This window comes from Aythya ferina, assembly GCF_964211825.1.
Source record: "Aythya ferina genome assembly, chromosome: 1".
Lineage (NCBI taxonomy): Eukaryota > Metazoa > Chordata > Aves > Anseriformes > Anatidae > Aythya > Aythya ferina.
This window is the reverse complement of record NC_140296.1, coordinates 97,756,090-97,768,802: the sequence shown is the minus strand read 5'-3', so window position 1 is coordinate 97,768,802 and position 12,713 is coordinate 97,756,090. Positions and strand designations below refer to the sequence as shown.

Below are 12,713 nucleotides of genomic sequence, written 5' to 3'. Positions count from 1 at the left end.
TGTGGTCACAGTACTACAGACTGCCCTACAAGCTAATGGAGAAATCCTGCAGAAGATGAAGATATAAACAACAACCAAAAAAAAAAAAAAATATATATATATATATATATATATATTTGTCACATCAGGATGGTGTGAAACCATCATGTCACATCAGGATGGTGTGAAACCAAAGGCTTTCAAAGTTTGTAACTTATTCTCAATTATGGACTCAGATTCAATTCAGCATACCCCTACACCTGGGGTATGCTGGGGTAATTCAGCACACCTCCAGCCATCAGAGATACGAACTCAAACACCTGATTTGCTTGTTATGGGATTTTGCATGGCAGAGAATCCTTTTATTCAAATTGTTCCAAAAATTAATTATTCTCAGTGATTCCAAAATGGGGCTAGAACCTTGGTCTCAAAGATCCCAAAGGGATGATCACCATGATCACCAGCTGTTTTGAGTGTCTCCAGCTCCATTGGAGCTATTCCACTTTGCACAAACAGCATGAGAGACCTTACCTGGATAGCTGGTGGCTGAGGGACAGGAGAGATGGCAATCTCAGCCTGAACCTTAGCTTGCAGTAGGAGCTTTCATAGCTGAGTTACTTGCTATTTGGCAGCAGAACATTCACACATACATTCCCCTTTTCCCCTCTTCTCTTCCACCCCTAAAGTGTGATTGGGAAGATTTTTTATGAATCAGAATTAGATAAGATTTCTTTAACTGGAAAATTGTCAATCAGCTCCATTCATACAAGGCATACATAGGGCAAATGAAAAACTGTGCAGTCACTCTGACAATTCCTATGCAGAAGCAATCTGTCAAAATGAGAACCAGAATTCAGCTTTAGAGAGGTCTGTTTTTTTCCCTGACAATTTCAACCTTTGAGACCAAATTATCAATTTTCAGAGCAAAGATCAACCTCACTTCAGAGTTTAGATGTCAGAAGCCAACAACTGGTGCAAGGCAAAAACTGAACTTTGAAGTCCTGGACTTTCATTTAGGACAGCAAAAGTACTTATCATTTGCACTTAAATGACAGTGATTTTTCTCCAAAGTACAGATTGCATTGAAGCTCTCCTACAGAAGACTGAACTTTAACTTCCATTTTGAAAATACTGCTCAAAAAATAAAAAAATAAAAATATAATTCAGCACTTCAAAAGAGACATTTGACTTATCCTTGTCTCACATGATTGCCCCTTACAGCCCCTGAGCAACTGCAGCTTTGGGAACATTTCAAAGAGAAATGCTTTAGCAATGTATTCATTTGGTATCAGAGCAAGCAGTTAGTCTGAGCCGGAGAGTCTGTAATCCACATTATTACACATTTGCAAATGTACTACTGCTTAGCTATACATGTAGCTTAGTTTTTCTCAGTCTTATTTTTAAGCTGTCGTACCTAACAAGGCTGATAAGGCTGATACTTTACAACATAAAAATGGTGTTTCCATATATTTTTCTTCATCAACTCTGAAGAAAAAAAAAATAGCTACATCCATTTAGGATATTAATGGCTGAAAGACATCATTAGGCTCTTAAAGTTTGTGTTAAAATGTATTCTTTTATTCTTAAGAAAGCAATCATCTTTTATTACAGTGAACTATAATGTGTGTATAGTTACATATCTATTATGCGCAGGTGTACACAGTTATTTTTTTTATTTTATTTATTTTTTTCAAATTTAAGTGACAGCACAGGCAAACAAACACACTTTGGTTTATATATACACTTATGCTATAAAACAATTTGCCATATTTGAAGCAAAGCAAAACAAACAAACTAGAATTCCCAGCATCTTTCTGCATTTCAGTTAAAACATTTCATTATCCATACTACTTTCTTTTACATTCTCAGATATGCCCTGACTTAAAACCTTATAGCAAGGTTACCAAGAGGAACAGAATCAGGTCAGCACATTAAACCAGATTCCTCTTTTACATCAGCTCCCAGGCAAATCTTCAGATTTTCCTTGTTATTTACAAGGACATTAAGAAGGTCTCGTTCTTTCTACCTCAGTGATTTATTCTTCCCACATGCAGATGTGGTAATTCTTTAGATGCCAGTTAATTAAATGTTCTAGCAATAACAATAGGATCTTAATAGAATAACTTTTATTTATCAACCTTATAAAAAGTTTGTCCTTTCAGGCATCCGACTTTACTATAGGATGTGTTGAAATAGATTTATAATTCTTGAAAGAAATTATCTAAAAAGGTCCATGTCTGACACCCTAAGACATGGCTACGAATTCAGTCATTGCTTATACACAAGTATTTGACAATTTGCAAAAAATATTTACAAAAATAAGCTGTAGCATCAGAAATACCAAAGGTTAAGCAAGTATTAGAAATGTAAGCAGTATTAAGTTAATCAGTATTAGACCTGGTCAGAAGAGATGCTCTTAAACAAATATCTGCTAATTTGTCAAACACACTTGGCGTAGCTGCAATATTAGGATAAAGATGTCAAATTTTGGAGGTGTTTTTATTCAAGTATTTTACACTTGCATTATGTGAACTCTACTCATAACCTTGATTTTACACAAAGCACAGAACATCTGGAACTGCATGTGTTTGGCTGACTTGCTCCATGCTGTATTGCAGGGGTCACCTCAGCTGCTCGCTGTCAGAGTTGCAGCCTGGTGGCCAGAGCTCTGTCAAATTCTTCCTCCTGTTTGGTTTCCCAGATCAGGAAACACCTTGTTCTGCCTTATTTTTCCCTTGCAGAAGCGTGCATTCAGACACCCTGTCATTCTTATTCAGAATGAACTCACACAGCTCACACAACCCATGGATGAAGGCAGCGAGCCTGCAAACACGTGTGCTTAAGATTGCATGCGTGAGTAGCCTCAATGAATTCAGTCACATCATAAAGGTAAATAACAGGACCAATGCACAAGACGGAATATAACACATTATTATCACTAGAAAAATCATCAGACACCATCTCCGCTATCCTGCCTGCTCTTTCCAATACTCTTCTCCTCATCCTGTCTGCTGAAGGAGACTTTGATTCACTGGGATATTAAATGTTACATGCAGTGCTACGGGATGTGAACCAGATGACTGCAGTCTGTCAGAAAGTTGTAGGTAGGTTGTAAGAAAGTTTTGAATAATTCTACTCCCCAAACAAAAATAACTGATGCAGAGAGACCTTGAGTAATTATCCAGACTTACCCAGCTTATTGTTAGAGTCACTAGTGTTACAGATTTAGGTAGGCTCAGTGATTTCAACAGGAAAATGAATCACTTACAGAAACTTTCAAAAGAGAAGAAAGCCTGTAGGAAGGATCTGAGTAATCTCAGATTTACATGAGTTGATGAGCAAGTGGCAAATACACCAGTGAGTTCTGAAAGATATTTAGGTAAAACCAGAGGTATCTGGAGATACATGGAATATTTCAGGAGACTATTTCCTAAGTGAAACGTTCAAAGCTTTATCTAAACTATAACAGAATGTGCAATTAAGGAATATGTTCTACATCAAAGATGCTAAAGTTTTCCTTAACTGTCAATTAGAAAGTCATAATTTTTCACATTAGAAAATATCACAACAGTAGTTGTATATATGTCAACTTTCATATCTTGGCTTTATCATCATGCTGGTAGTAACCAGAACACAAGTTCTAGGGTCCTGAGAAATAACAACAGGCGAATCTTGCCACTGTCACTGCTACCTAAACATGCTCACCAGCCTGCATGACTGGACACCAAGTGTAAGATTAAACTGGAACAGATTCTTCCTCAGGCTGCTTTTGTTTACATTTAGGGAAAAAATGGTTCTGTTATTTAGCTACTTGTAGTTACATAGCCCAACAAAGAGTATTTCATAGCCTTCCTATACAACTTGATCGTACATTTATAAGATACTGCTTACTTGGCTGGAAAATCCCTCAGGAAAACTCTTACCTTTTGTGGAGGAGACAAATTAAACCCAAGTTTGCAGCTTCAGACTTTTTTTTTTTCCTTCTAAGGATGAATTTATCTCTTTTCAGTTCAGTACCTCTGCTCTCTTCTGACCTAATTTTGTCTGTGATAAATGCCAGGGTTTCAGTGGCGTCACTTGAGCTCCTGTAAGAAAAGAACTGAAGTAAAAAATGAATGCACTCAACATTCCTGCTCTGACTGATTGCTTGTCAGGACACTAAAAGCCTTGCAAGGCTATAGGTGAGGTACAGCCTCAGAACTGCCATTCTTCAGACAAAATTGCATTTCAGTTTTCTACTAATTATTCTGTACCAACATAATGAAGTTAGAGCTCATTCAGACTAAACAGGTCTACAGTTCGTACAGGCCTGATACAGCCTGTTTTATAGGATTCATTCCCAGGGGTATTGCATGGCTAGAGGACATTCAAATTAAATTTCAGCCTTGGTTTAGACGGGAGGAAAGACAACAATTGCAGTCTACTGAGAGGCATTGTGAAGCACAGCTGGCCAAAGAAGTTTCTCATTTTGACTGCTTTCTTTTTTTTTTCCTTACCCAAGCACCTTACAGAGAATGTTTTTGAAATTGCACGAACGAGAATGTTTTTGAAATTGCACGAACGATTGAGCACAGCTGCATCTGCTCTTGCAGAAATGGGCATGAAATGACCATGGGAGGTGTCTTTTGGATGGATGCTGAGGTGTGGTGAAGGCCCTGCCACCAAAGCCCATGCTGCAGAATGAGGTGGGCAGGAAGGACCAGGCGTGTCAGGTGACAGAAACATGAAATTGTCTGTACTGGGTGAGGCCAAAAGCACTTCCAACCCCATACTCTGCTCCTGATATTAATCAATAACAAAGTCAAGGTGAAATTCCATGGCAAGAATTTGGTAATTTTTCCTCTACTGTATGCTTCCAGGTTCTGACGCTCCATGGCCTTGGGGCTTGCTGAACTTGAAGGTGTTTTTTCATGGCTCATTGCTCAGCCATGCTAAACTCCTCCCAAGGTCATAGGACTCATATAGCTGTACCTCAACAAGAGGAGCATCCCTCATAGAGAAAAGAATTGAGTAAGAGGGAAAAAACATAGAAGGCAAATCAGATAAATTTAGAATCACATGTCATAAAACATTTAAGATTTTCTTTAGAAGCTGTCCCAAAGTATGTAGCACCTCATGAAGCAGTTGGTGGAGGGCCAACAATTAAATACGTGGCTGAATGATACATACTCTTTACTCTTAACAACTTAATAAAAACACTGTTAAAGGATTTCTTACAGTAGAAATTGCACCAAACTGTGCTACTTTAGTACCGTTATCAGTGATCCTTTCCAAACACTCCAAAGTATTTTCAACTTGCCAGAAAACACGCAAATATATGACCACTCTTCTGAGGTCTCAGTTTGCCAAGCAGCCAAAAATTTCTTGTTTAGGAGCAAACTCCTACTAACAAAAGAAGACGTCTTACCTGACGTGCACAAGAACAAAAGTCTGCTAATGCTATTAACAGACACTCATTTCACATGAGATGAACCAGAAAATACTGTCATCAGAAGAACAAATTATCCTTCATTGTAACATCTCAATTCTTGCTAGAATGTCCCCTTATGCCTCTGAAAATCAAAAAAAAAAAAAAAAAGTAACCTTATTTTTAAAGGAACAGTATTATCAAATCTCCAAACTAATAACAAAATATGGTATTATATACATGTGAAGAGTACAGTGTTTCTCAAGCCTACCTAGAAAAAATCCATAATGTCTTAAAAGGATTACAGAGGCTCTGAAAAGACAATATTTACTAATTACATATCGGGTCTGATGTTAAGACGCCCAAGTGACAACTTAAAAAAAAAAAAAAATATATATATATATATATATATATATATATATAAAACAACACAGCTACTGCTAAAAAGGTGGCTGAATTCATATGAATACTGCAAAATTGTGCACACACACACATGACTGGGGGACCATCAAAACCTGGAGACCTACACAAAAGGAACATGCTTGTGAGAGTTTTTATTGTTCACATTCTTTCTTCTGAAAGAAGGGTAGGCAGCTTCCATACATGCTATTGCTTAATCATTTCTTCATCTCCAAAAAGCATTTGGATTTTCAAAGGAAATTTTTAAAGGAAATTAAGTGCTGTCCCCCAGCGTCAATGATACTGAGATGTTTAATGTAGTAGCAACTCTTTTGAAAGCTCACCTAAATTTAAAAGAAGTTTTAAAAGTTATAGGCATATTAATTATTAATATTCTCTCTTACACAATCCTTCCCCATTTCTTACATAGCATTTAAATACCTAAGCCAAATAGAAATCAGGGTCCTCTTCACAAAAGCACTCTGACTATGGAGAACTTCACAGCAGACGATCAGCTTAGGGAAAAAAAGAAAAAACAATCAGCTACGAACATCTTATCTTTACTCAATTTCTCCACAGGTAACTTCAGCACCCTAGATGTTTTTTTCCAGCAATGAGATATAAAAGCCAAAGTGCTTCATTCACTTCTAAAACCAGGATAATATTTTCTAATGTTACTTTCTAAAAATAAATTTTAATGTTACTTACACAACATACAACCAGTACAGAATGCCAGTTATGGAAAAAATTGCAGTAATATCTGCAAAGCTTCATATCGTTCTTGTTAAATATCTTCCTAAATTTGATACTCTTTCTATACACACTTTTTACCTTATACTTGAATTGTTCTGGCCCTTAAGACTTTTCCTCAAATTGCTAAATAGGATTTCAGAAAAAGCTGTTGGGGCTGCAATAGAGGAGGGAAAATCAAATCACATTTTACATGTACGTGCCATGTTGTTCTCTGCCTTCCATGATTCATTATGGAGATGATGGGATTTCCAGAACTCGGATTCCTAAGACAGAGCTCTTCTCCTCCATGTTGAAATCAAAAAGGGCATTAAACTCTGAAACTATAGGAGGAAATATCAGTAGCACAGTCAAAACTACTTTCTAAAGTAAGATACTGACAGAGAAGGAATTGAAATTATTATCATTGTTATTACTGTTATAATCATTATTAAAAGATCGCAGGGGACAGGTTGTCTGCATTCTTTTACACCACCTACTCCCAAGAGGAGTTTGCATGGTGGTTTGACCTGCTATGGCTGCTTTTAGTCCTGCAGCTAGCTCTGACACCAGTGATGACAGCCAACTTTTTCTCTTTTCCCTGTCCTTCAGGAGGAGAGAAGTACAACTAAATAAGGACTAAAAGCTGGATCCCAGAAGCAGTTGTCATCAAATGGTCATTTCAACAAGGCTGTTTTGCACTGGTATCCAAGCTGCTGCTGCTGTTTATGCAAACAGTGATCTACGGTAGTGATACAACAAGCCATGCACAAAACAATTCGGGTCACTGGAATCCTGCAGTTCACTGGGGACACACAAAGGCTCTGGCTAAGGGAAGAAGGCATAAACTAGAAGCTGAAACCGACACTTAAAGTCTCACCTTTATCTTTAGTTTTTACCAGAAATAAAAAGCTTGGCTGAAAATTCTTTTTTTTTTTTCTTTTTTTTTTTTTCACAAAAAAATAGCTCAGCAACTCCTTACAGTGCCCAACATTCCAATAATTTTAATATTGGCATAATAAAAACTAAGTTTTAATTGATTTTTACATCTCAATTATTCTAAAACTAATGTTAATGTTATTTAATGTTACTACTTAAAACTACATTTTCAATAACGTTTCCTTTCATATTACCTGTAAGATGATAATGTTATCCAAGAGAAGAACAGAGTTCTTCTTGGGTTGTGAGTATATCAGATACTGAGGGCTAAGCAACACTCTGAAATGTGATTCTGTTCCACACAGCCTTCCAAAACATACAAACTTGGATTTCAACAGTAATTATATGAATTTCTCAGTTTCTTTTATGCTTTTCATTTCTTCATTACTTTTCAAAGTGATTTTTAAGAATACTCAATATTCAGAAAAATCAAAACAAAAATATTTAAATCATTTTAAGTTTGTGTATTTTCAAAGCCACAAGTATCTCCAGACATAAACGTGTTGATTACCAGCTTTTAAGACAGAACCAACAAGTCTTTGCAAAAAAATCTGATCCTACAGTAACTTACAGCCATCCAGAATTCTTAAAATGAAAGTTTGCAGGTTTTTGTCTTTAGCTAAGCATGCAGTATATTCTATTTTCTCCTTTGTAGAGGAAGAATCAGAACACACACACACACACATTTTGTGGCGAATCCCAGACTATGGACAGCAACTATTTTGTCTAATCTGTAGGAGGAACAGACAAAGAATGGCTTGATGGTGCTCAATCAGGACTTATTTTTAACATCTCTTAGGCTTTTTTCTAGTTTATGTAGAAGCTTCATGGTTCTAGAAGATTCACTATCCCAATCAGAAATGAATTCTTCAAACAAGTGGCCTAACATTATTTTTTCTTTATTTTTGCTCAGCTTCTTTTCTGTACACTTGGGAGGACATATCTAGACATAACTAAAAGATGTTGATGTAGCCATTCACTTTTATCGCTAATGATGTTAGGACACTGTCTAGCAGCAGAACTTTCCTCCTCAACTGGTGGGGTTTCAAATGCACGTGTTCGCGCTACCCAGCAGGTGACAATGAGACTATACATCTTCAAATTTTGTGCCCCTACCTGCCACAAGTGTCAGGTCCAACAGCCCAAGGGCTGTATTTGCTCAGGGAGGCATGCTCATGAACTGTGACAGATGATGCTTCCATCTTTGAAGCTGAAAGCATGTTTCCAGGCAATATACAATCAGCCTTTTAGAGCAGGAATAACAGAGTGGGAATCCATGTTTCATACCTTCATAGCCCCTCATTACATCATATCCCATTAAGATTTTTCCAAGTGTATGTAATTTTAGACCATGCAGGGTACGCTACATGTTCCCACTGAATGTTTCCATTACAGCTTAAACTTTGCTGAACGAACCACACAGAATATGCCTTGACACACAAAGTGGGGATGGTGCTGCACGGGGTTATTTCCACCATACAATACAAGGAATCAGTACAGACATCTCATAGCAGTCTAGAAACAGCTTGACATCAGAAACAAATAAATTACTGCACTTCCATTCTGTAACAAGGTATGTATATGTATAGTGGTAGTGTAAGGAAAGGTAAAGTGCTGTTTGGAGTTTATAAGAAATGATGTTTTGATCTCACTTTTCTGAGCACTGTAAATACTCCTTTAGTGGGTGACATTGGTGGTAGGGTATGGTTGGACCAGATGATCTTGGAGGTCTCTTCAAACCTTAATGATTCTGTGATTCTATAACTGCAGGCACCAACTCCATCTTTCACTTTTGGCAAACTCCCTGAGTGTTTGGTAATGAGCAACCAAAGGAAGCTACTGCTCCTTTTCAGCAAAGCATTTGGAAGTGGAACTATGGGAAAAGCTCAGTGCCAGAAGTATGGCATATTTCCTTCTGTTCAGTGCCAAGGTTTTGATAGAGCGTGCTGGCAGCTGAGGATAGTTGTCAGCCCTCGAGCTTCCCATGTGCAAAGTGACAGAAGTCCATCGTCACCAGGCTGACAGCCGCATGATGTGGTGCCAGCAATCCGCAGCGTGACACGGCCGAGGGAGAAAGGCGGAGCTCCATGGAGCAGGTAAAAGAACATCTTCAGTCAAGAAAGCAGGAGGGGAAACAGCAAGCACAAAGCAGCTGCTGCGTTAACAAAACCCATCAAATAGCGCTCTTCCGCTCTGACACCACAAATGGCCCAGTGCTGGCCTCCACTCTGCAGCTCTCACAGAGTGCTGTGACTTGCAAGCAGGAGAAGAATATTTTATTACAGCAAGAAAGAAAAATGCGGCAGTCCAGGTCTTGAGAGTTTCATTGTTTTGGTGTCTTTTTTAAACTTCACGTTGATATAATAAAAAACTGACTATCAGAGAGATTTTGCACTGTAAACTTGGCTGCTGTTTAATAGGGCAAATTTCAGTAAACAAGCATGTACATTCTTTCCTGCCCATATGACCTGAAACACTGAAAAGTTAAGGGAAGAAAAAAATTCAGAAATCCTAAAGCACACGTGGAGAGGGGAAACGCTCACAGGAAAGCTCTTGTACATGTGCTGCAGCAGACCCAAATCCATCCATCTTTATGCTTTTAACCATGAGTACATCTAAATACCCCAGGTTCCCTACCATGTTGTTACAGTCATCATTTGCAGTACTCTTCTGGTCTTGAACACGTGGGATTGAGTAACAAAGAGAAGCAAACATTGAGCATAGCTTACCTTCATCAAAAATGAAAAAGTTGCCAGCAGTCCTAGTCCAAAAATAAAAAGTGACTAAATGTACCTCCCAATAGGTCCAGCAAATAACAGGGCTCCACTCTGTAACTTTTGTCCCTGACACAATTTTTCATTTTCACTTCTCTGTAACGTGCAGCTTGCAGGGTTTTGTGTAAAAGGAACTCTTCATTGTCCGTGGGATGAAGAAACATGCAACGTGTGCCACAGGAATGGCAAGCACAAAGGCAAAACAGAGTCAGAGGACAGAAAAACTCTTTGGGAAGAGTTTTCTTTCTCCATTCAGGCTGCTGATAAAACCCTTGTTAGTTTCATTAGTGGTCAGTGATGCAGAAGGTAAGGCAGAAGGCTTTTTGGGAACGTACCCAGCATTACACGCTGAGCACCTGAACTCATGTGCTAGCAGCCAGAGGTGCTCTTCTGCACCTCTGGCCACAGCAGAGCAGAGCCCCTCACTCTCTTCCTGCACTCCCTTCATCAGCAAGTGCCCTTGCCTGCCCCCAGCTTGGCAGCCCTGCAAATGGAACTAAAGCTGGCTGGAAATTAGCTCACTGCATGCTGACTTACCACTCTGGAGAGCCTATTTAAAAGGTTAATAACTTTTAAAATCCAATTAGAAAGTCTAATTAGCTAAAGTAATCTTTGGTCTGCCTACTTAATCTCAAACAAGGTGAATGCAATAAAGATTAATCTCATCTTCACTTTTTACTTAGGCACCAGATAGGGTGCTGCAGATTGCTGATCACCTGTTTTCAGGTAGGCACAGCAAAGAGACCACATTCACAGCAAGTTCAAATACAGCAGAAGAGCTCAAGCTGCAGAGCTGGTGTACCAGGTGGGATGCTGACGCATCAGTCTTGATGGGTGAGTAGGGAACAATACCATACATACTAGAACAGGGGCAAAATTGCCATTTTTGGAGCAGCCACCTTTGCATCTTGGGCCAAAATTACCTGATTTGCTAGGAACAGTAGCAGTTAAAATACAGTGCCCAAAATTACAGACAGTGATTGTATTTTCTTCAGTCCGATACCTCTGTGGAATTCTTCCTTTGTGACTTTGACCAAGTCAGGTTGAGTTCACTATTGCTTCTCCACACGTATGTATTTCCAAACAGGTGAGAAACATGTTAGTTACTACACCACTAGCTAATTGGTAAATGGATGTGGACATTCCTGGAAACCCTGTCCCATGGACTGTTCCTTCTCTTTCTTGCTACACATCAATATCCATCCTTAATAAATAAATAAATAAATAAATAAATAAAAGTAAAATAGCTGAAATAACTATTTTCACAAAAACATAAAGAAAACTCCACCAAAGTTCCCAAAAGCATGGATATCCTGAACCGGTTATTAGCACACAGCCCCAAGGTAGAAAGATTAAGTTCACAATATGTCAGATTCCTTTTAAACACCTTTTAATAAGCTATCCTTGATTCTCTTGTTCGTGGACACCCCAGGGTCCCAGAGAGCCCCACCAGGTTCCCGGGGATGCTCCTGGACGCCCATGGATCCTGCTGAAGCCATGTTATCGGTACAAACCGAAAGGTGCATTTCAGAGCACAGGGACGAGTCGCCGCTCCCAATCACCAGCCATTTTACAATCCCAAAGCTGTTCAGTGTGAGTGGCAACATTACCACAGCAAGTAGAACAACCCACCGAAAGAAGCTGCCTGCCATACCACAGCTAACCACTGGAGGCTTGATGTTAAGATCTGCACCTTATTTCTAACCCAGGCTAGGAAGGGAGAAAGAAAAGGAAGACATTGTGATTCGCACAGAGGCAGCAGCAAAAACTGCAACATTATTTTCTCTTGCTATGGCAAGAGGCAGGTGGGAAATGCCGAGACACGATAATGTCTATGCGACCTCAAAAATAATAATAAAAAAAAAATAATTAAAAAAAAAAAAAGTGACTGAAAAACCATGTGTCTGGTTCTGATTTAGGCAGTCAGGCGGCTTCTAACGCCCCCAGCAGCTCCACAGCCTCCCCGCACCGCAGCAGGAGGCAGGGAGCCGGCGAGCGAGGCCGCGGGTGGACGGGAGCCGAGCCCCGCTGCCTGCGGGCGGCCAGCAGGGGGCGGCCCCGGCCCGCAGACGGGCGGCGGGAGCAGCCCGGGCCGCCTGGGGCTGGGCCGGGCCTGGGCCGGGCCCCGAGGCGCAGGGCCGGGCTGCTGCTGCCTGCACGCCGCCTCACGGCTGCAGAGGGTCTCAGGCTGAGGGCCGACAGCCGTCGGTCTGGGCTTTCTCCTCGTCCAAAGCCGCACTCTGCTGCTTGTACATCTCCAACAGACGGAAGGAGCTGAAAATATTTCGGGGTCTTTTTCCCCCGGCGTTAAAAACACAGATAAGCGGCAGTCTCGGTCTCTGTGGAAAGCATTCACGGCTTTAACTGAGAGCTGCACTGGTGCACTCCAGGCCTCAGCAGTCCCTCTGTCCCTGAGAAAATACATCTAGTGCGATCGCGTATAGGCTCTCTAGAAAATACAACATCGAAAGTACGACAGGTGTCAA

At 39.9% G+C, this 12,713-nt stretch overlaps 1 long non-coding RNA gene across 1 annotated transcript; it reads right to left on the bottom strand.

Annotated features, from left to right (window-relative positions):
- Positions 1-3,793: 3,793 nt before the first annotated feature.
- On the bottom strand, positions 3,794-11,928 carry LOC311438658. The gene is made up of 4 exons (XR_014694250.1): positions 11,860-11,928; positions 6,227-6,300; positions 5,387-5,531; positions 3,794-4,064 (listed from the first exon to the last, which is right to left on the bottom strand). It is a non-coding gene; the product is annotated as an uncharacterized lncRNA (long non-coding RNA).
- Positions 11,929-12,713: the final 785 nt, after the last annotated feature.